The sequence below is a fragment of the Macaca fascicularis genome, chromosome 9 (genome assembly GCF_037993035.2).
Source record: "Macaca fascicularis isolate 582-1 chromosome 9, T2T-MFA8v1.1".
NCBI classification, from domain to species: domain Eukaryota; kingdom Metazoa; phylum Chordata; class Mammalia; order Primates; family Cercopithecidae; genus Macaca; species Macaca fascicularis.
Window position 1 is genome coordinate 78,893,674 of NC_088383.1, and position 26,161 is coordinate 78,919,834.

A 26,161-nucleotide genomic window follows, 5' to 3' on the forward strand; every position below is an offset into this window, starting at 1 on the left:
AGTGATTTCTTTATTCAAGAAAAGATGGATTGAGAGACATAAAACTTACTCTTTGTTTCACTGTGAAAAGAGGCTATTTCTAGATTCTCCAGGGGGAAAAAGCTGCCTTAAAAAAAATCTGGGGAGGATAACATGTTAGCAACTGAGAATCTTTAGATAAATGTATTTTCAATTATGCCCATTTTAAAGGTAGCTACATAAAAATACAGTCGTTTTGAAGGCTATCCTGCAAATCATATAAAATGAACCCCTTTCATAGTTGATTCTCTGACAGTTCCCAGACTCTGCCTTTTCTCTTGGCTCCCTGAAATTTGTTCTAAGAGTATCTGGAGAGCTAATAAATACATGCTTTCTTTTTATTTTGAATTCAGCCTTTTAAGAACAGGACTGCCAAAACTCAAACAAGTAGTTCATATTTTAGTTAGCACCTCTTGTTTTAGAAGCTATTAGAAGAAAGTCAGAAAAATGGTTATGTCCGAGGAAATGCCACAGAAGTTCGAGTGGGATGTCAAGGAATTGATGAAATGATAAAGACTGTTTCAGTGAATGTGAAGATATTGAGGGAGAAGATATCAAAAAAAGGGAAGAGGAAATGTGAAAAAGAATAGTTATAGAAAAAAGAAATTTTGGTGGAGAAGACTGTGTTTTTGGTGGCTTAAATTTAACAATGAGTTTATCTATGGAGATTTTAGTAAATCTTCAGTTTAGATTCTTTATTGATAATGATGCGGTTCCTCATAAATACTGGAAGCAGAGAGGGTGATGCTTGGTACAAGGGATGAGACAGGTAATATTTCAGAAGAAGAAAAGTACGATCTCACATGTGATACATGGCCTCGATGCCATCATCTCTAGGGTTCAGAAGACATTGAATTTTACGTAATTGATCTTTTGATGTCAGGATTTCCTGGACTCCTGTTTTCCCTGCTTTATTATTTTTCACTTTCAATAATTCCAGCCTTTGGCTTTAATTAGATAGAAGAGGTTCTTCTTTTGGAAAGGAACTAGAGAAATGCAAATCTAACTTATTCAGAGCTATATTTGTAGGTCTCTAGGCAAAGTATGTGTCTGGCCTTTTTCAACAGAGTATTTTCAGTAACAAGTTGTCAGTGAGGTCAGTGACTAGTGGTTCAGGATTAGATACCACCCACCCTGGCTTGTAACCTCCCCTTTCTTTCTTATCCTGGGTGAACAACGCTCAGCTAAAGTGACTGCCCCACTGTCATCTGCTTCTCAATTTGGTACTCTGTAACTCTGTGACCACCAAGAAGCCTTTTTTCACCCCCCACAAAGCTCTTTTTGGAAAATTCCCTACAGGAGCTGAATTTTAAGCCCATTTACTTTATAGGAAGAAACAGAAAGGTAAGAGTCAAATTTGTAAAGAGAAGAGCTGAACTTCAGCGAATTCTCATTTCTGCATTGAATTCCTGTGTCTTAGTTTTAATCATAGGTTTAAAATGTGGGGTTTTTTTCTGAATTGAGGAAGATCACATTATTATATGAAATGGGAATGTTTTGACTAGTTATGATGAGAAATGTAGACTTTCACGCTAATTTTAAAGTTATAAATAACTTTCGAACTATTGCCAGGGGAAGCTGGTAGACAAGGTCGTGCTTTGCATTTAGAGAGTTTCTGGCTATAAAAAGCCGATTGGATACTGTGCAGGAAAAGATAAGATATGGCCTGGATGCATGTGCTTTGGCATGGGAGTGGGGAAAAGGAAGCAAAGATGGAAATTGTTTGAAGGGATTTTACTTTCAACCAAAAGCTAATTCATAGTAAATGGAAGATTCAGGTGAGATAATGGCAAAAAGCATTAATTTCTGAATTTAATATCTGTCTATTTGTTTTATAATTGGAAGGAATATTAGGAGGTTGAGGAATGCTCTCAGAACTGTTTGATGACCAGTTATAATCAAATGAAAATCACTGTATGGAATGATCATGAGATGTAATGATCAATCATGTAAAGAAAAGGTCACTATCTAATGGGATCTGAATGATTGTGCGCAGCTGCTGTCAGTTACACAGAAGACAGAAATAAAAGAAATGAGTTCAAATGGAAACAAGAAGAAATTGGGGTTAGACATCAGAAAGTTCGTTTCCTGTAGAGTTTTTGAGTCACTGATATGTGCCTACTAAGATCTCTGGAGATAACATGAGAATGCAACGATTTGCTAAAAACAAAGTGGGAAAACCAGGATTTCAAATTTGCCTTGGTTCTGGGTTTATGGCTAGTTTTTAAGACAGATTGAAAGCTCAACATATTGAGAATAGTTGTGATTTGAAGATTCACATTATCCATGGTCAGATTTGAATGGCATATTTGAGTGTGCTATTAAAATTTCATTATCCATTATAAAAAAATTAGTAGTACTATAGGACAAGTTTATTAAATGGAGAAACCTAAAATACAGACAGTATAGACAAAGTTATTCCCACTTGTTACCTCTTACACATAGTCTAAATCTTCCTTTCTGAGTAAAAGATTGGGATTTTTATGGTAAAACTTTTTTTCATTATAAAAGCATTAAATGTTCATTGTAGGAATTTTGAAAGCACAGAAAAATATTACCTGTAATCTCATTGATGTGTTTCCTTCTAGTCTTTTTTTTTTCTAGATCGCTTTAAAAAGAATTGTAATAGTACTATAGATAAAATTTGGAACCTTGCTTTTTCTTTTAACCATATACGGAAACATTTTTCACAGAATATTACCTATTCTACAGTGGTGTTATTTTAAATTTGTGTAACATTTTTTCAAGTGAATGAATATAATTTTATTAATCATTGCTGAACATCTAGATGCTATGGTAAACATCTTTGTGTATTTATTTACTTATGTGTGTATATATATATATATGTAGGTATGTTTAAGATAATTTCCTTAATCTCTGTTTCTAAGTGTGGAAGTGTTGGATTAGAGAACACTATGTTTGAAGGTAAATGTTGTGATATTTAAGATAAGTTTTTACTGTTATTCTTTTAAAGCATTGTAAAATTCTTAGTCTACCAAATGACATATCTCTTGTCTATGATGTGCAAAACATTGTTATCAGGCACATAGATACCAAAATACTTAGTATTTAGAAGTACGGAATCTCTCCTACCTACAAAATTTCCACTTAATAAACTTTTACAGATACCAACAAAGCTACATATCAGAGTTGAAAATACTTCAGCTCTTCCTGAAACCAATGGATAGTATTGTTGATCATTTATGTTACTTTGGACATTAAAACAATAGAATTTATAAATAACTTTGTTAGAAGACCATGTAGACATAGTGACTTATATGACTTTTATGATACAACTGTGACAAAGAAATAGGAATAGGAAGAATAAATTCTTTACTTATTGTGAATCTTTGGAGAAATTAGAAGTATTTGGAGAAAATCTGTAGGCAACAGAATAGAAAGAAAAGGGATAGAGGGCACATGCTAGAGGAGCAATTCAGTATTGGGTTTTTCTATAGGGAAAACATGAGAATGGAATAAGGCGTGGCTATAGTAGGAGTCAGAGAAGATAGGTTTTAATTCTGTCATTGTTGAGTTTGGGAACCATGGTTGTATAAATAGAGTAGAAGGAAGAAAGCTAAGGAATTAGTGATAAATACAAGTAATTACTGGTCCTGAGAAATCGAAGTGGAGAGATTAGAGATATCAATATTATGTGGTGTGAAGTGAGATGTAGAGTTATGAATTATTAAATAATATATTCTTCCTGTATTAGAAAAGTTTTTAAATTGTAAAGTTTTATTATTCAGTAATAATGTTTAGAGAAAGGCCATAGCTACAGAAGGATGGGAGTTTCATTCTCTATTCCCCATGAACTTCTGTTTGCATGTTTCTATTTTTTTGGAATAGAAAGGATTAAGATTTAAGAAGAGAAGTTGGCAGCCCAAACTGGCCTGAAGAAAACTATGCGCTTCGTAATGAAAACTTAAAAATATTGTTTATTTATGGATCATTGGCTCATGGGAATGCTAGTCTAGAGATTTAAAAAGTGTGATTTTCTGATTCTTGTTTGGATACTGGAGTTTAAGTGACATGGTACTGTGGGGTGGAACTCTGAAGTTTAGCCAAGTTGCAGATCTAATGGAACGTGACAGATAATTGAGGCTGCAGAATTTTTGAAGGTTAACAGGACTGTTAGCTGATGCATCTGATTTTTCACATGCTTAATTACTGTTTTTAACCACATTATTGTTGTCTGGGACTTAGCGAGTAATCTGTAACCAATTTAATCACTAGCTTCTAGCATATGATAAGTGACTTTGAGTTCCTGTGTGCAAAATGGAATATTAGGTCAAGTTTATTTGGCACCCTCCCCACCTCTTTTCTTTGCCCTTCATTATCCTAACCAAGATGCTTTTCTGCTGCAGATCCCTCTTGGCAATGGGGAAACTGATTTGATGGAGAAGGCAATGTTTAGTGCAAAGAAAGTCTCTCAAATACTGTAACTTGAACAGTGGAGGCCCTTACTTTAAATTAGCACTGTTCAAAATGTAATTAGCAGGTCCCAATTTTTAACTGGTCTATGAAACGAGATAAGAGGCTTGTTCCTGAAAGTAAATCAGCTACACCCTAAGCACTTTGTAGCGAGACTTTCTAGATGAAGGAAGCACTCACTAACTTACATTCTGGTACAAGCTCCTTTTCTGATGGCAGACCTGCAGTTTGAGTAGCATTGCTTAAGTTACACTGCATAAACATTTATCTCCTCTTGAGAGGTGAAGCCGGCTGGGCTTCTGGGTCAGGTGGGGACTTGGAGAACTTTTCTGAATAGCTAAAGAATTGTAAATGCACCAGTCAGAGCTCTGTGTTTACTAAAGGTTTGTAAACGCAAAAGGTTTGTAAACGCACCAATCAGCACTCTGTAAGAACACACCAGTGAGCGCTCTGTGTCTAGCTAAACGTTTGTAAACACACCAATCGGCACTCTGTAAAAACCCACCAATCAGCACTCTGTGTCTAGCTAAAGGTTTGTAAATGCACCAATCAGCACTCTGTAAAAACGGACCAATTAGCATTCTGTAAAAAACAGACCAATCAGCACTTTGTAAAATGGACCAATCAGCAGGACGTGGATGGGGCCAAATAAGGGAATAAAAGCTGGCTACCTGAGCCAGCAGCGGCAACCCTGCTTGGGTCCCCTTCCACGCTGTGGAAGCTTTATTCTTTCGCTCTTCTCAATAAATCTTGCTGCTGCTGACTTTTTGGGTCCACACTGCCTTTATGAGCTGTAACATTCACCGTGCGGGTCTGTGGTTTCATTCCTGAAGTCAGCAAGACCATGAACCCACCAGGAGGAGCAAACAACTCCAGATGCGCTGCCTTTAAGAGCTGTAACACTCACTGTGAAGGTCTGTGGCTTCACTCGTGAAGTCAGCAAGACCACGAACCCACCGGAAGGAAGAAGCTCTGGACACATCTGAACATCCGAAGGAACATATATCAAGAGAAAGCTCCAAGAGCGAGCCTGGGCCCTGAACAAAATCTAGAGGCATTATTAAACGTGGCAACCTCGGTGTTCTATAATAGGGACCAAGAAGAACAGGCCCAAAAGGAAAAGCGAGATCAAAGAAAGGCCACAGCCTTAGTCATGGCCCTCAGACAAACAAACTGTGGTGGTTCATAGAGGACAGAAAATGGAGTAGGGCAATCACCTGGTAAAGCTTGTTATCAGTGTGGTTTGCAAGGACACTTTAAAAAAGATTGTTCTATGAGAAACAAGCTGCCCCCTCACCCATGTGCACTATGCTGAGGCAATCACTGGAAGGCCTGCTGCCCCAGAGTGCAATGATTCTTTGGGCCAGAAGCCCCCAACCAGATGATCCAACAACAGGACTGAGGGTGCCTGGGGCAAGTGCCAGCTCATGTCATCACCCTCACTGAGCCCCGGGTACGTTTAACCATTGAGGGCCAGGAAGTTGACTTCCTCTGGACACTGGCACAGCCTTCTCAGCATTAATCTCCTGTCCCAGACAGCTGTCCTGAAGGTCTGTTACCATCTGAGGAATCCTGGGATGGCCTGTAACCAGGTATTTCTCCCACCTCCTCAGCTGTAATTGTGAGACTTTGCTCTTTTCACATGCCTTTCTTGTTATGCCTGAAAGTCCCACACCCTTATTAGGGAGGGACATATTAGCCAAAGCTGGAGCTATTATCTATGAATATGGGGAACATGTTACCCCTTTGTTGTCCCTTGCTTGAGGAGGGAATCAACCCTGAAGTCTGGGCATTGGAAGGAACAAACTAAAGTTCCAGCCTTAAGCCTCCCCACAGGATGAAACTTTTATTTATACATGATAGAGAGAGCAGGAATAAATCTTGGGGTCCTTAGACTTGTGGGGCAACCCCACAACCAGTGGCATACCTAAGTAAGGAAATTGATATAGTAGCAAAAGACTGGCCTCACTGTTTACAGGTAGTTGTGGCAGTAGCTGTCTTAGTGTCAGAGGCTATCAAAGTAATACAAGGAAAGGATCTCACTGTCTGGACTACTCATGATGTAAATGGCATACTAGGTGCCAAAGGAAGTTTATGGCTATCAGACAACCGCCTGCTTAGATACCAGGCACTACTCCTTGAGGGACCAGTGCTTCAAGTGTGTACATGTGCAGCCCTCAGCCCTGCCGCTTTTCTACCAGAGGATGGGGAGCTGGTCAAGCATGACTGCCAACAGGTTATAGTCCAGACTTATGCCACCTGAGGTGATCTCTTAGAAGTCCCCTTAGCTAATCCTGACCTTAACCTATATACCGATGAAAGTTCATTTGTGGAGAATGGGATATAAAGGGCAGGTTATGCCATAGTAACAGTATTTGAAAGTAAGCCTCTTCCCCCAGGGACCAGCGCCCATTTAGCAGACCTAGTGGCACTTACCCAAGCCTTAGAACTGGGAAAGGGAAGAAGAATAAATGTATATAAAGATAGCAAGTATGCTTATCTAATCCTACATGCCCATGCTGCAATATGGAAAGAAAGGGAGTTCCAACCTCTGGGGGAACCCCCGTTAAATATCACAAGGAAACCATGGACTTATTGCACACAGTGCAAAAACCCAAGGAGGTGGCAGTCTTATACTGCCAAAACCAGCAGAGAGGAAAGACAGAGAGAGAGAAAGAGAGAGACAAAGTCAAAGACAGAAGGAAAGAGAGGAAGAAATGGAGAGACAAAGAGAAGGAGACAGAGGAAGAGACAGAGACAAAGGAGTCAGACAGAGAGAGAGAGGAAGAGACAGAGAGACAGAAAGTCAAAAAAGGAAAGAGAGGAAGAGAAAAAGGGAGTCAGAGAAAGAGAGAAAGAGAGAGACAAGAAGTCAAAAAGGGAGAAAGAGAGAGATAGAAGTAGTAAAGAAAAAGCGGTGTACCCTATTCCTTTAAAAGCCAGGGTAGATTTGAAACCTATAATTGATAATTGAAGGTCTTCTCTGTAGCCCTATGACATCCAATACCACCTTATTGTCAGTGTAAACAAGGGCATAGCCCGAAAGCACTGAGGCCTCTGACAACCCACAGCATTCTTACCAAAAATCCTTAACCCAGCAGGTATCCTAACAGGGGATCTAATTTGTAATTAATTATCATACAAAGATCTGGCCAGACCTAGGAGGAACTCCCTTCAGGACAGGACGATAGATGGTTCCTCCTAGATGATTAAGGGAAAAAGACACAATGGGTATTCAATAAGTGATAAGGAAACTCTTGTAGAAGCAGAGTTAGGAAAATTGCCTAATAATTTGTCTGCTCAAGCATGCCAGCTGTTTGCACTCAGCTAAACCTTAAAGTACTTACAGAATCAGAAAGGAGCCATCTATACTAATTCTAAGTTAATAAGGACTGAATGAAGTTTTATACATAGCAAATAATAATTAAAGTCCAAAACTTACAAGGTTTTCAACAAAGGTAAAATTTGCTAAAAGTTAACAGTGTAACATGTATTATCCTACTACCACACACTCTCAAAGGATTTCTCAGACAGTTTGCAAGAAATAACAAATCTATCCTTACTCTACAATCCCAAATAGACTCTTTGGCAGCAGTGACTCTTCAAAACCCCTGAGGCCTAGACCTCCTCAATGCTGAGAAAGGAGGACTTTGCACCTTCTTAGGGGAAGAGTGTTGCTTTTACACTAACCAGTCAGGGATAGTATGAGATGCCACCTGGCGTTTACAGGAAACGGCTTCTGAAATCAGTCAGCACCTTTCAAACTCTTATACCAACCTCTGGAGTTGGGCAACGTGACTTCTCCCCTTTCTAGGTCCTGTGCCAGCCATCTTGCTATTACTTGCCTTCGGGCCTTGTATTTTTAAACTCCTTGTCAAATTTGTTTCCTCTAGAATCGAGGCCATCAAGCTACAGATGGTCTTCCAAATGGAACCCCAAATGAGCTCAACTAACAACTTCTACTGTGGACCCCTGGAGTGACCCGCTGGCCCTTTCAGTGGCCTAAAGAGTTCCCCTCTGGAGGACAGTACAACTGCAGGGCGGGCCCCTTATTCGTCCCTGTCCAGCAGGAAGTAGCTAGAATGGTCATCGCCCAATTCCTAACAGTAGTTGAGGTGTCCTGTTTAGAGTGGGGATTGAGAGGTGAAGCCAGCTGGGCTTCTGGGTCAGGTGGGGACTTGGAGAACTTTCTGTCTAGCTAAAGGATTGTAAACACACCAGTCAGTGCTCTGTGTCTAGCTAAAGGTTTGTAAATGCACCAATCAGCACTCTGTAAAAACGGACCAATCAGCACTCAGTAAAACGGACTAGTCAGCGCTCTGTAAAATGGACCAATCAGCAGGACGTGGGTGGGGCCAAATAAGGGAATAAAAGTTGGCCACCTGAAACTGCAGCGGCAACCTGCTCGGGGCCCCTTCCACACGGTGGAAGCTTTGTTCTTTCGCTCTTCCCCATAAATCTTGCTGCTGCTCACTCTTTGGATTCGCATTACCTTTATGAGCTGTAACACTCACCACGAGGGTTTGTGGCTTCATTGCTGAAGTCAGCAGACCATGAACCCACTGGGAGGAACAAACAACTCTGGACATGGAGCCTTTAAGAGCTGTAACACTCACTGCGAAGGTCTGTGGCTTCACTCCTGAAGTCAGCAAGACCATGAACCCACCGGAAGGAAGAAACTCTGGACACATCTGAATATCTAAAGGAACGAACTCTGGACACACATTTTTAAGAGTGTAACACTCATCGTGAGGGTCCATGGCTTCATTCTTGAAGTCAGCAAGACCAAGAACCTGGAAGGAACCAATTCTGGACACATGCTTACCTATATGCATGAAGCCAGAGAATTGGGATGAAGGTATACAATTAACTGGGTAATAAATGAATTATCAATTCTCAGTTGATGAGGCCTCTAGAGGTGGCATCAGTTCAAAGAGGCCCAGAGTTAGCTCATTGAGGATCCCATAGAATAACTGAGAGACAGGATTGCCAAAGGGCTACGCTCTACTCTAATGTTGGTTTGGAATTCATTCATTCATTCTAGATGACTTGTGTGCCAGACGTAATTCTTAGTCTGGGGATAAATACCAGTGAACCAAAAATAGACCCTGTCTTCTTGATGTTTCCTTTCTAATGTGTGTGTTTTTGTGGATGGGGGTGAAGAGAGAGTAATAAATAAACCAACTTCTCTGAGATTCTCCAGAAGGGATCCTGGATTCTGTCTTGGTCCAGGGCTGAAGCTCATGGGTCATGTTTTCATGGGAATTTGCAGGATTAACTTGCTTTTCTGTTAGATTCTGCAGTTTTTATTTTCCCAATGTGGGATTACAAAGGAATCTTACTTTTAAGAATCAAATAGTCTATGATAGACACTGTTGGTTGCCTATGAAATGTCCATGTATTCTCCTCTGCTTGCTAAATGACAGAACCCTAATTTGGGTCAAGAAAAAAAGGCATAACGTTATGCAGCTTGATCTTGTATCTTCTTCCTGCTTAAGACAGTTGTATTTGGTTAAGACAGATGCATAGCAGTTCTAATAGAACTGCCTCATTATTTCCAGCAGCTTTGTTGTGTTTTACTCTATGTATGTAACAGAATTTATTTAGCCTATTCTGAATGGATGGACATGTTTGTAGTTTTCAGTATTTTTTATTTGTTTTGTCATGTTGCTGTGTGCAATGAATATTCTTGTTCATATATCCTGGTGTACTTTTTGAGTGTATACTTAGGAAATATTCATGGAAGTGGAATTACTGTATCAATGGGAATGTTTGTTTTAAAATTTCATAAGTATTACACTTAATTAGAAATATTCAAGTCATTAAAGAGTATGCATAATTTATAATTTAAGAGATCTTGTCATATTTCTCTTCCAGAAGTTCATGTCAGTTTACACCCCTTCAACAGTGTATACTGAGAGCTTGTGTTCCCAATACTTAACCAGCACAGATGATACCATATCAAAAATTTTCAATTTTGGCTGCTTGGTGAAAATAATATCTTGGTTTGTTTGATTTGCATTTAATTAATTATGAGTACAATTGAACAATTTCTAAGTACTTATTAGCCCATTGCCCTTCTTTTTACATAAATTGGCTTTACAAATCCTCGCCCAATTTTTTTCTATTGAGTTTTTTTTTTTTTTTTTTTTTTTTTTTTTGAGGTGGAGTCTCACTCTGTCGCCCAGGCTAGAGTGCAGTGCCACCTTCTCAGCTCACTGCAAGCTCCACCTCCCATGTTCGCGCCATTCTCCTGCCTCAGCCTCCTGAGTAGCTGGGACTACAGGCACCCACCACCATGCCCGGCTAAATTTTTTTTTTTTTAAATTTTTAGTAGAGATGGGGTTTTACCATGTTAGCCAGGATGGTCTTGGTCTTGTGACCTCATGATCCACCTGCCTCGACCTCCCAGAGTGCTGGGATTACAGGCGTGAGCCACTACACCTGACTGAGTTCTTTTTATCCCACCATAGTAAATTAAGAAAATTAGCTTTTTGCCTGTTTAATATGTTCCAGGTATTTCTCCATAATTTGTTGTTTATTTTTTGACTTTTGTTTTATTTTTGAATTATATAGAAAACAAAATATTTTTGTAGTCAAAATTTTAAACCTCTTCCTTTGTAGCTTCTGGGTTTTGAGTTTTTCTTAGAAAGGGCTTTCTGCTTAATTATTATAAATTTATTGTACATACTTAAAAATGTATTATACATAAACATTTCCATTTAGTTATTATAAATTTATTATACATAAACTTATATATTCATACTTTCAGAACTTTAAAATTCTTGCTACATCTGTAATTGAATTTGGGCAAAAGAGTGAGCAGGGAGTAAGCTTTATTTTAAATTTTTCTCCTAAATGTTTATTCATTTGATCCATTATAATTTATTTAAGAATCACCCTTTTTCCTGATAATTTGAAAAGCCATATTTATCATAAGCTAAATTTATATTAGAGTACATTTCTCAGCTGTCTTTCCTTTTCTATTAATATTTGTTCCTTTTTTTTCCAATCCCTACTTTTTAAATAACTTCATTTCATAATATGTTTTAATAACTGGAAGGAATAATCCTTTTCCATATTCTTTTCTGTCCTTTCAGGATTTTCCTAGATGTAATCATATAATATTTATTTCTAGATGGATTTTAACATTTTATCAAGTTCTTATGTGGTCTGTGGACATTCAACAGGGAGAATTAACACTTTTGTAATGTTCAATTTGCCTATACATCACTTTTTAGTTTACGTAATTCTTCTTTTATGACCCTCAGTAGAGTTTTAAAGTTGTTTTCATATCAGTATTTAAAAAATTTCGATTGGTATCATAAATGATCTGTTCCCTTCCATCATATTTTAAAATTAGTTATTACTTGTAAGAAAGTGAGCCGTTGATTTGGGTCCACATTTGTATTTTTAAGAAGTGCCTCTCTGGTGGTTGATACACAGCTAATATTCAGATCGGCTTTTGGGATCTAGATCTCTATACTGCTCTTTTGGATTTATTTCTTTAACTAGGTGTTTCTTCAGCTCTGTAACTAATCTGCCCACATTTGCTTTTAAAATGTCATTTATAAAAATTAACTTTTTTAAAATACAAAAGTTATATATGTACATTTATTTAAGTAAAGGGTATCTTAGTCAGGGTTTTTGATTATAACTAAACTCTACTTTAGCTGGTTTAAGCAACAAGAGTTTCATAAATGACATTAGGCAGTTCATAGATTCTCCAGGAAAGCCAGAGAAACAGTCAAAAACAATGCAGCTGGGACGATTGGACAGTGATACAGAAGTACTGGTTTCTACCATTTGGTGCTTTTGGGCTGGACACTGGAAGCCCCATCACAGCTTTCCTGGAAGGATCTGATTCCTGTGACCTTCTAAAATCTCACCCAAGCCATGTTTGATTGGTGAAATCTGGGTTCTATTTCAGTCAGTCAATTTATTGCTCCATGTTATTCTGAATTATTTTAATGTTGTTTTATCTGTTAGTAAGGACTGATATTCCCTAGTGAGGCCATACAAATTGTTAAAATATGAAATGCTTTTGTACTTCTTCCTTACCCTTACTAGTGATTTTCTTTCACTTTACCTCTGCTTGAGACCCCCTGGACCTTTCCTAGACCCAGCAACTGAAAGGTAAACACTTGGCAAAGGATGAGGCTTCCAGGACAGCTCCAGGTTAAGCTCTGATTGCTTGGGGCCTGAGCCATGCTGGTTGTTAAATATTTATAGTATCTGTCCTACTGTTACTCAACTGATGTCCAATTAGACTCTATGTATTTTTTAAGGCTTTTCTGACCCTCTAATAATAATTACAAGTCACACCAATGAAAGAATATATGACAGTTTATTTAACTAGTCCGTTACTGATGCACATTTAGGTTGTTTCTCCCTTTTGTTGCTACAAACAATTCTGCAGTTCGTGATATACATCTTTGTACGTATGTTCAGATCCCTAGAAGTGGCATTACTTTGTTCAAGAATTTGTGCATATAAAATTTTATGGATACTGCCAGCATGCTTTTCACAGAGATTTTACCAATATTCACTTTGACCAACAGTGTATGAGATAGCTCACATTTCTTTATCTTGGCAAAGAATATTTCACAAAATACCAATTTTATCTTTTTAGCAATGATTTTTTTTAAAAAACGAAAAGAAGAAAATTAAGTTAGTTTAGTATGAGTGGCTCTTAATGAACATATACCAAGGTAGCAAAAAATCATTGTTCTCTTTTCTAATTAATAATATTTTTATACTTTTCTAGAGACCAAGGTAGAATTTGGTTTTACTTTTTAAATTCTACTTTTCTGATATATGGAAAACATTTGTCAATTCCCAATATGCTGTTACCACTCTCATTTTCCATTATTATGCCAAATGCCAGCAAGAATTCTGTGATAATATGTACGTGTTTTTCAGTGCCCTGTAAAATACTGGTTCTCAACTCAGGGTGCTTTTGCTTCCCAGAGGACATTTGGCAATGTCTGGAGACATTTTTGGCTGTCATAACTGGGGGGCAGGTTGTTTTGGCATCTAGTGGGTAGAGGCCACGGATGCTGCTAAACATTTTACAACACACAGGAAAGCCCTGCACCATAAAGAGTTATCCAGCCTCAAATGTCAATAGTACTGAAGATGAGAAACCCTACTTTAATAGAATATACCCAGCAATGGGCATTTATCTAAATTGTTAAGCATTCTCTTGCTATCTTTTCTCCTTTCTTGTTTATCAATTTCCTCTCCATATTGTTGGTACAATCTTTTCATTTTAAAGACCATTCTCCTTGGGAGACAAGATGAAAGCAAAGTAAAAATGTTGTCATTTTGTTTTCTCTCTATTGCTTGTTAATATGAAATCTGCCTGGGGGAGGAGGGGACTTGTACCTTTTTTGTCCTTCCATCCTCAAACACAACTGTAAAAGTTTTTGTGTTAAGTCTTCGCTCATCCTAGGGTTACACCACTTTTCTAACAGACCAATACTACAATGATGTGTTCTTCCTAACCTTTACCCTCTTCCTTCTTCTTTTGTGTGTTCTTTAAACATCTCAGCTTTTTAGAAAGCTCCTTGTATGCCATCTGTGTGATGTAGTAATGGCTTAAGTTTTTTGACCTATTTTTCATTTAAAGTCTGTGGCTCTGGGACATTCTTCTATTTTCTCTCAACTGCTAAGCAGTCTAAGATACTTGTCTTACTTTGCTTTGTGTTTTCTTTCTTCACTGTAATGAACTCTATGTTCAATTTTCCCCAAGGTTCCTGTCACTTTCACTTCCCTAACGTATCATTCTTTGTTGGTAATAATTAAATCCAGGGTAGCAGTTCCATTCTTTGCTTCTTTTGCCCTCTGCTGGTAGAGAGGCAGGAGATAAAGGAGAGGAATGCTTCAGATTTTAATTACTTTATTGTCTTTTGCTTTTGCCAAATTCTTGGATGTTTAAATCTTTGCCAGGTCTCTTTTTATCTTGACCTGTCACTTCAGTCAACTTTCTTTTCTTTTTAGCCTTTCCGTGACTTCTTTCCTAGAATTTATATTTTTGGGTATTTCACCGAGAACACAGAAGAGATGTATTCTAAATTTTCTTTTGTCTTGGAGATAATTTTCCCTTACATCTTTAAGAAAGCGTCTTCCTCTTTTGTGTTACACAATTTTTAAATTTTGTTTTTTTTTCTATTATTTTTGAAATGCTTAAGATTTATATTTAGTCCTGGTGTTTGTCATAAATGAGGTATGTGTAGCCTTTGAGCTCCATCACTATTAGTTTTGATTCTACAGAATTATTCTCTCAAATCGTAAAAGTGAAGGCCAAGTATCTTGTTAAGTTTCTGGGCTACATGAGGTACATTTCCATTGGGGCAACTCTTTTCTTGTTTGTATTATTTGTTCCTCTACTTGGAGGTGAATTTAACCCGAGATAATTTGAAGCAATTTGATTCACCTTTCTAAAAGAGATACATAAAACCTAATCTCCAGAGCACCCTTTTGCCTGCATTTTTCTTGTGTCTGCCTTCTCTGTTGGGGCTTTCTCATACCAGAGTACAATATGTCATTCTTTCCTTGTCCTCTCTCATCCTGTGCTGCATTTCTGGGACTCAAAGTCTTCTGGCTGAGTGTAGTTAGAAATGTGTTGCTAGGAGGTGGCTAGGAAACACCTCTGGCTACCTGAAAAGCAGCTTCTTTGAAGTAAGGAAGTGCAAGCTGACTTTTTGATTGGTTGTGTCAGCCCCAAGTCTTTGATAGGATGTGAGGCTACATGGCTGAGATGTGAGGGTCTGACTCTGTGCTGTTGAAAATTTAGGCACAAGTGAGTTTCAGCTCCCTTTTTCCTCCGTTTGTAATTCATGAAGTAGATAAGGTAAAGTGACCAGATTTAGCAAATAAAAATACAGGACACACTCTTGATTTAAATTTTAAGGAAACAACAAATATGTGTGTGTGTGCAGGCGTGTGTGTGTAAGTATGTCCCAAATAATGCATAGGACATACTTATGCCAGAAAATTATTCTTTGTTTATCTGAAATTCAAAGTGGGCATTTCATATTTTATCTGTGAACCTTAAGGTAAGGGAAAATTTCCTCCAGTGTTTGGAAATTATCAATGAGATCCTTATCCTTTTGTGTCTCTGATACTAGTGTAAAAGGGTCTTTTTCTAACTTGACAAAGCTTGCCCTTTCTAGTCTTATTTCAGCTGCAGCGCTGGTCAACACTGGGGAGACTGGAAGAAATTTGTAGAGTCTGGGAGCCTTCAAACATGAGAAGACTGCAGACCTGGACTCTTTCCTTTTACAATGTATCTGTTGTTAGGAAGAGTTCCCCTGACCCCTGCATCAAATTAGTCCTGATTAAAATTTGCTAGTGAGAAAGAACACCAAAGACCCTTAAACTAGAACGCCCCTCATGGCCTATGTTACCCTAGAGGGGTTTGTTTCTGGCACATGTGTAACTGACTGGAAGGTCCTCCTGACTCAGTCACTAGGCTTGGTAAATTAAAACGTTGAAGGCATGGGTTCTGTGCCATACATATGCAGGAATAGTATGCTTGTCTTAAATCATTGTGACCTCTCACAGGATCCACAGCAGCAACAGCAAGAGTGCAGCAGGAGAAAGGGTCTCACTGGACTATGGGGAGTCAGCTTCCATCAGTAAACTGTGTGCCAGGAACAGAACACCAGCATCCTTCAACAGAGCCCACTTGTATTCTAATCCACGTCTCTGGTTTTCTTTCTTTGTGGCATGTGAATGGAGACACCCCCAGAGTTCCTGAACAATTTGAGAGACAAGAGAGATACTGGATTCCCTGCCAGTCTGGCAACTGGGAAGTGATTTTAGCTTGAAAAATTAATAGGAATGACCTCATTTTTACCCAAAACTGTTGAAGTCGACCCTGCTATTACCATATATACACATATATTTTACAAATATGACATCATAACATATATCATTTTATAATTGTTCAGTTCTGTGAAAGTTTCTTTTTTCCTTTTCCAATGGCATGACCTCAGAAGACTGTATATATTTTTCTGTGTTCTTGTGCTTTGCATTTTTGAATATACCTATATTGCTTAGATTAATAAAGATCTGTTTATAAAAGACAATCAAGTTTTGTGATTTCTTTTAATTCCTGGGTCTTTCTCTTCTCTGCCAGCCTGTATTATTAATATATTTTAAAGACCAAGCTCAAAAATTTACCTGAAATAAGTAGTCATCCTTGGGTAAATATTTTTAACTTTGATTACTTAACTTAGGTACCTCAGCCTTTAGTTTATATGATATAATCTTACATTTAGGCATATGTTAATTCAAAATATATTGGTTATTGATCCCTATGATTGCATTCTAGAGGAAAATTATTTATGATCTTAGGATAGGACATAATTTCTTTCTTTCTTTCTTTTTTTTTAGACGGAATCTTGCTCTGTCGCCCAGGCTGGAGTGCAGTGGCGCGATCTCGGCTCACTGCAAGCTCGCCTCCCGGGTTCACGCCATTCTCCTGCCTCAGCCTCCCGAGTAGCTGGGACTACAGGCACCTACCACCGCGCCCGGCTAATTTTTTGTAAGTTTTAGTAGAGACGGGGTTTCACCGTGTTAGCCAGGATGGTCTCTATCTCCTGACCTTGTGATCCACCCACCTCAGCCTCCCAAAGTGCTGGGATTACAGGCGTGAGCCACTGCGCACGGCCTGGACATAATTTCTTAAATAAGACACTCAAAATATAGCCATAAAGTAAAATACTGAAATTATTACATTAACGCAAAAATTAATTAATTGAAAGACTGAAAAAACAATAAAAAGAAACAAAAACTACCAATTGACAGGGTATGCTTACATTCATCCATATAAAGTGGATCACATGGTTTCCCAATCCTCTGGCTCCCTATATCCATCCCCTTTGCCATGTGACTTTGCAATTCTTCCTACTAGAGGCAGAGTGTATTTCCCTGCTCCATTAATGTTAGACTTGGCCATATGACTTGCTTTGCCTATTGGAATGTGGGCAGAAAAGTTAGACTTGGCCATATGACTTGCTTTGCCCATTAGAATGTGGGCAGAAAAGGCAGAGTGCCAACTTGGAGCCTTCACCTTAAGAGGTACTGAATGTTTCCATTTGCCCATCTTGTGTTTCTGTTCATGAGAAGAATATGCTCCAAGTGGCCTACTTGTCCAAGGAGGATGAGAAAAATGTGGAGCAGATCTGGATCCTAAAACTATAGCTTGGGGCAAGCTAAGCCAGGTCCATTCTGAATTAGCCAATCTTTAGCCAACCTGAAAATCCACAAGAAAGAATAAACGTTTTCTTAGGCCACTGAGTTCTAAACCTCAGTGGTGGTTTTTTTATATGGTGTTATTGTCAAAATAGTTGACTCATACACCATTTAACAAAAGTCATTTATCGTAAGATTTTATTAAAAACTCCAAAAAATTAATAAGGAAGAGATAAACAATCAAAAAAGGAACAATCCAATAGGGTCAATGGTATGTGAAAAGGTAATTCACAGAAAAGAAAATTAGAATGACCCATAAATAAGTCAAAAGAAACTTAGTTTTCTTCACTAGTTACTGGGTAAAGACACATTAAAACAACATAGGATACTTTATCATACTCATTAAATTGGTAAATATTAATGTATGGCAATAACCTAGAATGTGTAAGGCTATGAAGAAAATGAAACTTTCATCTACAGATGGTAGAATGTTCAAGGGAAGGTATCCTAGACAAAGAGGGACGTACGAAGGAGGCAGAGGATATTTTCAAGGAATATTACTGACAAAAGATTACATTTTCAATATATAGGGAATTCTTTGAAATAAGTAAGGAAATGAACAGGCAACCTAGGAGAAAAACAGGTGAAGAATACAAGTAAGGAATTTATAGAAAGGATATTTGAATGGCTGACTAATCAACTAAAAAGAGATTAGCATTTACACTGGTAATCAGAAGTGCAAATCAAAATAGTGATATCTGCTTTGCATGTCCCATGTTGGTGGGAGTTAAAATGTCATGTAATATCTTGTGTTGGTGAGGAGGTAGGGACATGTGAACCTACATTCTCTGCTGTGGTGTGTTTTGGAGACCAATTTGACAATATTTATTGAAACTGAATACTCACATTCTGACCCAGAAATTATACTTCTGAATTGTATTAGTTTGCTAGGACTGCCAGAGTAAAATACCACAGACTGGGATCTTCAAGCAAGAGAAATTTATTTTTCCACAATTCTGGAGGCTATAAGTCCAAGATCAAGGTGTTGGCAGGTTCGGTTTCTTCTGAGGCCTCTTTCCTTGGCTTGCAGATGACCACCTTCCTCACATGGTCACCCCTCTATGTGCACATTCCTGATGTCCTTTCTTCTCTGTGTCCTAATTTCCTCTTCTTATAAGGACACCAGTAAGATTGAATTAGGGTCCATCCTGACAGCCTCATTTTAACCTAATCACCTCTTTAACGGACCTATCTCCAAATACGGTCGTATTCTGAGTGAGGTACTAGGGCTTTGGACTTCAACACAGGAATTTTGAGGAGATACAATTTAGCCTATAACAGAATGGACTCTTGCATAGGCACACAAAGAGACATGTATGAGAATGTTTATTACAGCATTGTTTCCTATAGCAAAGAGTTGGCTATTACCGAAATGTGCTTGATTAGTGATATGGACACAAAATATAGTTATAGATGCATGTGACAAAATGCTATACAATGGAAAATAAAGGAACAAACTAAATCTATTATATTAGTTAGGAACTCATTTTTATCAAATAAGAAGTCTGGAGGTAAGAAGTTAATAACGGATGTCATCAAGGGCCCAAGTTCTTTCTATAGTTCTACTCTGTCATCCTTCCTCTTCAGCTTTGCAGTAAGATTGTTTTATTTCTAGGCACCTTACCACAGTCAGGTTAAGGAAGGCATGGCAAGGGCGCTGATGTCCTTTTGATAGGGACAGCAAAAGCTTACCGTTTCATTGGCCAGAATTCTTTCACATGCCATTCTGAGTTGCAAAGAAGGCTGGGAAATCAAATGTCCTGCTTCCATAGCAGTGAAACATAAGGGAGAACAAGGTTGGGACTATGTGCTGAGTGAGCAAACGTTCAGTGTTTACATCTTTATAGTCCAACATAGAAAGACCAAACAAAACAAAACAAAACAAAACACCACACAATGAAACAGAGAGAGAGAGAGAGAGAGAGAGAGAAAGAGAGAGAGAGAGAGAAGTAGAAAGAGATGGGAAATACAATATTATTTGTGTAAATTTAAACATCCATACACATAAAGTTATATATTCTTGTAGACATATATAGAGTATGTAAAAAAAGTTATGGAAGTTTAATTGGAAATGTACCCATTAACTACCATAAGAAGCAGACAGGGGAACAGAACTGAGGACAGGGAATATAGACTATGAAAACAAAAAATAAAACAGGCTTTTCATGGAGTAGTCCACCAGTGAGGACTGTGACTGATTGTGTTAGTCTGATTCTGTGCACCCAAGACCCAGGGGGGAAAAAAGTGGATTGGATTGGCTTGGGATGTGTGTGTGGGGGTTACTCAGACTGTTTGATTTGGCAGGGTTATCATTTGAAGTAAAAGAAGTGTGATTCATTGGCTCTATGACTGAATTTAATTATTTTACCTTTCTCTGTGATAAGCTTCATTCTTTTGAATACAATTGATGACCTAATAGCAATGATGTTATAGTTTTAATTTAGTGACTACAGCAGTTATATTTTGGAAAATTTAGGGATATTACAAGTTTTGCAAAATTGATTTTATTTGTTTTTGTGCATATATTTCTTTTGTTCTATTGTGCAAAATCAGTAGACTAGACTTAGAGAGTCAATGAAAGACATGAGTAAAATAGACATGGCTGCTTAGTAGTGAAATCCATCACTCTCTAGTTTTCTGTTATTATCTTTGGAAACGGAGAGTGTGGGAGAAAAGGATTTCCTTTCTCTCTTTCTAATATAGCCTCAGTGACTGAGTGACTCTCTGCTCTGGAATGAAGCAGGTTGGCACAACTCCATAAGTCTTATGTGGGAACAAGACACAGAGGTTTCTATTTTTTCTTATTGTCATTTGTTTGTGTTTAGTTCAGTATTCTATCTTTAACCATCCTATACCCACTCTTCCAAAAAAAATACTCAATTTATTAATATGTGTTAATGTCCCTTTAATTTTCCCTATTAAACATGTCGCAACTTTGGAAGAAGCTCTAAACATACTTACATTTTAGTACCATGTTTTCTTGCTATCCAATTATAAATTATTTTCATGGATGGAATAGATGACTTCCATTGGTGACATGGATTCAATTTACTAAATAAAGCTGTGTGGACATAATCGTTTTTATCCATTTAAAAATCAGAGGGGCAATCTATTTGATGTGTTTCACAGCAGCCCTCTAAAATTCAATGGCATTTTGGTTTTGAAAAGCAGAATTTCACAAAAAGAAAAGTATCTTTCCACAAAATAACAATAATTGATAAATGAATTATTTGGCATGGTAATTAGCATTCCATTATATTCTGTGTGCAATTTTATAAGTAATTACTCTTCATAGAAGTTTTATAGGTCTCATTTTACATCAGGAAAACAGGGTAAATTGGGGTCATTGTGGATGAGGCCAAAGAGGGTAAAGTGAGTTTGAATTTGAACCCAGTTTGTTTTGCATTTCTTACTATTCTTATTATGACATTTCTTCTCATCATATTCTCCACTGTATTTGTTTTGTAAGGTGGCTGCCTTATTCCTTCTATAATTAGTCTTGGAAGAGCTCATCTACTCTTATGGATTAGAGTGTAACATGGATGGACAGATTACTATATCTGTATCTGTAGGCATAATTTTTCTCCAAAGTTCATGGATTCTGCATTTCCAGTTGCTCATGGGACATAACGATTTGCATATGCCACTGCACCTCAAACTTAGCATACCTAACCTATGTCAGAGTCTGAGCTTGCACTATACCTGTCAACTGGTGTCAATATTACATTCTAAGAGCCCACTGAAGTAATTTAGGGGAGTAATAAATTGTTTTGAAGATAAATGAAATACAGTAGTCACTTTGGGAGGTCGAGGTGGGCAGATCACAAGGTCAGGAGTTCGAGACCAGCCTGGCTAACATAGTGAAACCCCGTCTCTATTAAAAATACAAAAAATTAGCCGGGCGTGGTGGCGAGTGCCTGTAATCCCAGCTACTTGGGAGGCTGAGGCAGGAGAATCACTTGAACCCGGGAGGCGGAGGTTGCAGTGAGCCGAGATCGTGCCATTGCACTCCAGCCCGGGCGGCAGTGTGAGACTCCGTCTCAAAAAAAACAAAACAAAACAAAACAAAACAAAAAACACACACACACAGTAGGCCTCTTATCTGTGGCTGCATTTTCTGTGGTATTGGATACCCAAGGTCAACCCTGGTCTGAAAATATGAAATGGAAATTCCAGAAATAACCAATCCACAAGTTGTAAATGTGTACATTCTGAGTAGCACAATGAGATCTTGTGCTTTTCTGTTATGTCTCAATCAGGACATGAATCATCTTTTTGTCCAGCATGTCCTGCTGTATATGCTACCTGCCCATTAGTCATTCCTAGAGGCCATCTAGATTTTCAAACGGACTGTCACAGTCTGGCCCCAAAGTGCAAGAGTTCTGATGCAGGCATATTGTTATAATTGCTCTATTTTATAATTATTATTGTTAATTTCTTGCCTAATTTATAAATTAAGGTTTATCACAGTTTGTAGGTATAGGAAAAACATATATAGGGTTCAGAACTATATGTGGTTTCCAGAATTCACTATGGGTCTTGGAACACATACGTTGTCTATAAGGGGGAACTACTGTATATATAAAATATATTGAAAATTCAGATAGAGCATATAGTGTATGGAGGCATTTTTGCTAAAAGTAAAAAGGAATATTTTAAGTAAGTCGTATCTGTTCACTGCTTATTCAATCTCTCCCTCTCCCTAAGCATTATCCTTAATTTGTTTTTAAATCTACAAATAGAATTGAGACTAATATGGCCTTTAGATGTAGGTTCTTAAGGCACCTAGGGAAACTGAAAACCATTGAGTGAGACATAGTTCAGGAGAGCCTGTGTCAGGTACCAAACTCAGAGTTGAAAAGTAAAGTAGAATTAAGTGGGTAACTAGAAATAACAACAACAAAATTATTTATATACATATTCCAAAATGTGTGGATGATTGGCAAAAAGGATAAGCAAATTACTGACAAAACTGACTTTTCAGTTTTCTTCTGAATAGTGGCTTATCCTATAAGTTAATTTGAGAAAAAAGCCCAGGTATCTATTTTATATTATAGCGAATATATCTGTTTAGAAAATTGAAGATATAACATTTCATGAAAGAATATAGTTAAGAGGGATCTATTTTATTTCCAAATGTAAAATGTGATATTTACATGGCTATTGTTAGTTATTACATGAGGAAAGAAACTACCACATTTGAGTATGAGAAATGATCTTATAGAGCAGTTTCTTTCAGTGAGAACCCAATACCTTTTTTTATTATTAGAAACAGAATTCCCCTTTAAAGGAAAATAACCTGTAATTTCTTATTTTGAATGACAATTGAGGGAGAGAATTAACATTTATTTTCTCTTTGGAAAATTTAGTACTTTAGCATAGAGGATGTGTCATTAGTGGCAAATCAGAGCATGAAAAAAGAGGTTGCTCTTTGAACTTGTTTTTTCACTTTTGCCATAGTTAACGTGATGTTTGTGATATAATAGCATCAAAGAAACAGAACATTTTTTATCTTCAGCCAAGATAAATTTGTGGGAGTTAATGATTTTAGCTAATTAGATAGTAAAATTTTTATTTTTAGAATAAATCAGGCAAATTGCTGTCCATGTCTTTCCACACTGAATGTTAAGTTATAAAATAAATAACCTATAAATTATATGGGAACTTTGTTAGTCATAATACTGCATGTTTATGAGAAATATAATAATGCTGTAATAACAGGAAATATATTTTTAAAAATTAGCCTGTGGCTTCTAATACATAATGAAAATTTAGCAAATATTAAACAGGGCAATTACGATATATGAGTTAAAGAGGTTGCAAACATCATATGATTTTGAAGAGAGATTTTATCCTATAGTTTAGTTCTGTTTTCTTCAGAATTTGTTTTGGATTTTTTAATGGAGTTTAGAATCTTTATGTAAGATTGTTGTTTGTTTGTTTGTCCCAGAAAAATTTAGGATTGTGGAAAGTCTTTCTGATGGTTGAACCCAGTTCTGCTACTTCTTGGTAATTCTGCCACTTCTTGGTCTTCTAGTGCTTTTCTTTTATTTCAGAGGATGCAGCTGATGGAGCAGATAGAGGAGGAAATAATGGTAGTCTGATACAGATGAGAAACATTAATCTGGGCTCTAAAAGTCAAATTTATATGGGCAAAGTAAAATGGGATATTTCCAAGTGCATTTACTAAGGAAAGTCGAGATGACGTGTCCCAGTTCCTAGCTGAAGTATAAAAATACATGTTATTGGGTGCAATATGTGGGCTTTCAGAATCTAATAATACCCTCTACTGGCTAAATGAGGGATTGTGTTTAAAAATGAATGACTTGGCTTTTTTGTTTGTTTTTAAAATATGGATGATTGCTCTATTATAAAGATTGAGCAGTGCAGAGTATTGTGAAATAATATAGGAAAAATTGTAAATGTGAAGAATGAAGCCAATATGTTACTTAAATGTTTTCTAAAGTGAAATTAATGTAGAAATATCTATAATGGGAATTTCTTAATCTTTTGGTCTATATTTTAATCTTGAAGTAGGTCATAGGGAAGGAATGCAGCAGGGGGAAAAATACATGAATCTCTGGCCCCTATCCTCAATAACAATTCGGATTAATTAAAGATATTTAAATTACCTTCATTAGTTATTCCTGAATTGCTTTTGTAAGAGCTATTGACAAATATCTGAAGGTGAGATAAGAATTGCTTTTCTTTGGGCACTAGGCCTACTTCCTGGGTGATGGGATCAATCATAACCTAAACCTCAGTATCATGTAGTATACTCATATAACAAACCTGTGCAAGTACTCCCTGAATCTAAAATAAAAATTGATATTATAAGGAAAAGAAAGAATGGCTTTTCTGTGGATAGCCTGATTTAATTTCTGTTAAAAATAACAGGCATATTCTTAAGTAACCTGAAAGCTTGATCACTTCAGGGAAGTATCATATAACATGCCTGTTTTACATTTTTTCTTTCTACTTTTACAAATTCTCAAAAATTCTACTTTGGGATTTACAGTGTTTTGGGTACATAATGACCATGCAAGTTGTATTTACAAGTTGATAGTGGATAATGTATTATTATTTCGTTGTAAATCTGAAAAATAGAATTTCAGGTCTGATTCTGCTGTTTGATGTTACCCTTCACTGGCATGTTGCTTTAAGAGCACCCATCCCCCCTTCTTGGTTGGGCCACTGTGTCCTGTCAGTCATCCTGAAATACACTAGGGTGCTTGTCAGGCTGTTTGCTTACAGATGCATCATAAGCCAAATTGTGAGCCATGATAGTGGCACTGAATTTCTAAATACAAGAAATTGCTTAGACAATTGGTTTAGTATCTGTATATGGGCAATACTCTGTCCTGCAGTAGGTGAGTGGAGTGTCAAACTTTTAAAAATCAAACTTTGCTATAAGGCAAATCCTAGTAATTATAGATTATCTGTTGCTTGGTTAGATAACTTTGGGGGAAATGAAAGGACATTATTTCTATAAAATGGGATGAATAGAAACTATTATGTTGTACAATTTTTACTTTTATAACTAATTTTCCTTTTAGTAACACTAAACTCTAGACTATTTTATGAAAGCTCCAATTTTAAATGTCTACTTTTCCGAGTATATTAGCAGGCATTTCAGATTTAGATAAAAATGTGGTTCTCTTACACATTTTTTAATTTCACAACTCAGGCAGATTCAATTGAGCAGAGGCTCGAGTCTGCTGTTTATTAGTGGTTTTAAAAATAGCACTAAAACAAATTCTCATGTGCCATGCCCAAACTATAGCAGTCTTACATCAGCTCATTTAAAAACTCCTACTCTGTAACTGAGCTATTACTATAATGATTGAGTAACTGTATGCAAGGCACGCGAAACTTTACATACTTTAGACACAAAAATTGTACAGTAAGTAGGTTATTTGTGCAAACAATTTAATTGCTGTTATGGGCTTTTAAACTTAAGTTGTGCATAGTTGTTTTCCCTATAGTTTCTGTGTGCAGACTTAAATATTTTTAAACAGAGAATTGGTAAAGCAAAAAAGGAGAAACTCATGATTTCCAATACTTGCATATTCAGTACGGTAGAGCATAGCTAAGAGGCAGCAAGAAGTTAAAGTTGTAAGGCTTTATCTAAGGTAAATGAGAAAAGATTGCTTTTTCAGATACCTAGAATGACTCTTTATTTATTCCTTGCCTTGCTCGAGAAAGGATTTAAGGTGGTTTATAAGGCTGCATGAAATTCAAGATAGGATAAATTAAGTGTGGAGTGAAAGAAGAAAGAAAACAAGTGTGGGATATAAAACAGCCAGGAGTAAGAAAACACAATAAAATAAATGCAGCAATTCTCAACAATAACTGTGGTGTATTATGGATTGGTAAGAGAGAAAATACAGGGTTTCAGAAATCTTATGGTGGAGTTTCATGCAAACCAGTTGCCTCCTCTTACCTC

The 26,161-nt window shown here is 37.1% G+C and overlaps 1 protein-coding gene across 2 annotated transcripts in view; it reads left to right on the forward strand.

The window, feature by feature from the left end:
* The first annotated feature begins 1,180 nt into the window (after positions 1–1,180).
* The window catches only part of CTNNA3 (catenin alpha 3), a 1,764,647-nt gene continuing 1,739,666 nt past the window's right edge, over positions 1,181–26,161 (forward strand). The window contains exons 1-2 of one of the 2 annotated variants that reach the window (XM_065521050.2): positions 1,181–1,362; positions 16,855–17,005. The gene's annotated coding sequence lies outside the window, so the exon portion shown is untranslated. Of the gene's footprint in view, positions 1,363–16,854; positions 17,006–24,967; positions 25,086–26,161 lie in introns of those variants that run through there. The other variant, XM_005565734.5, reaches the window with a different exon arrangement.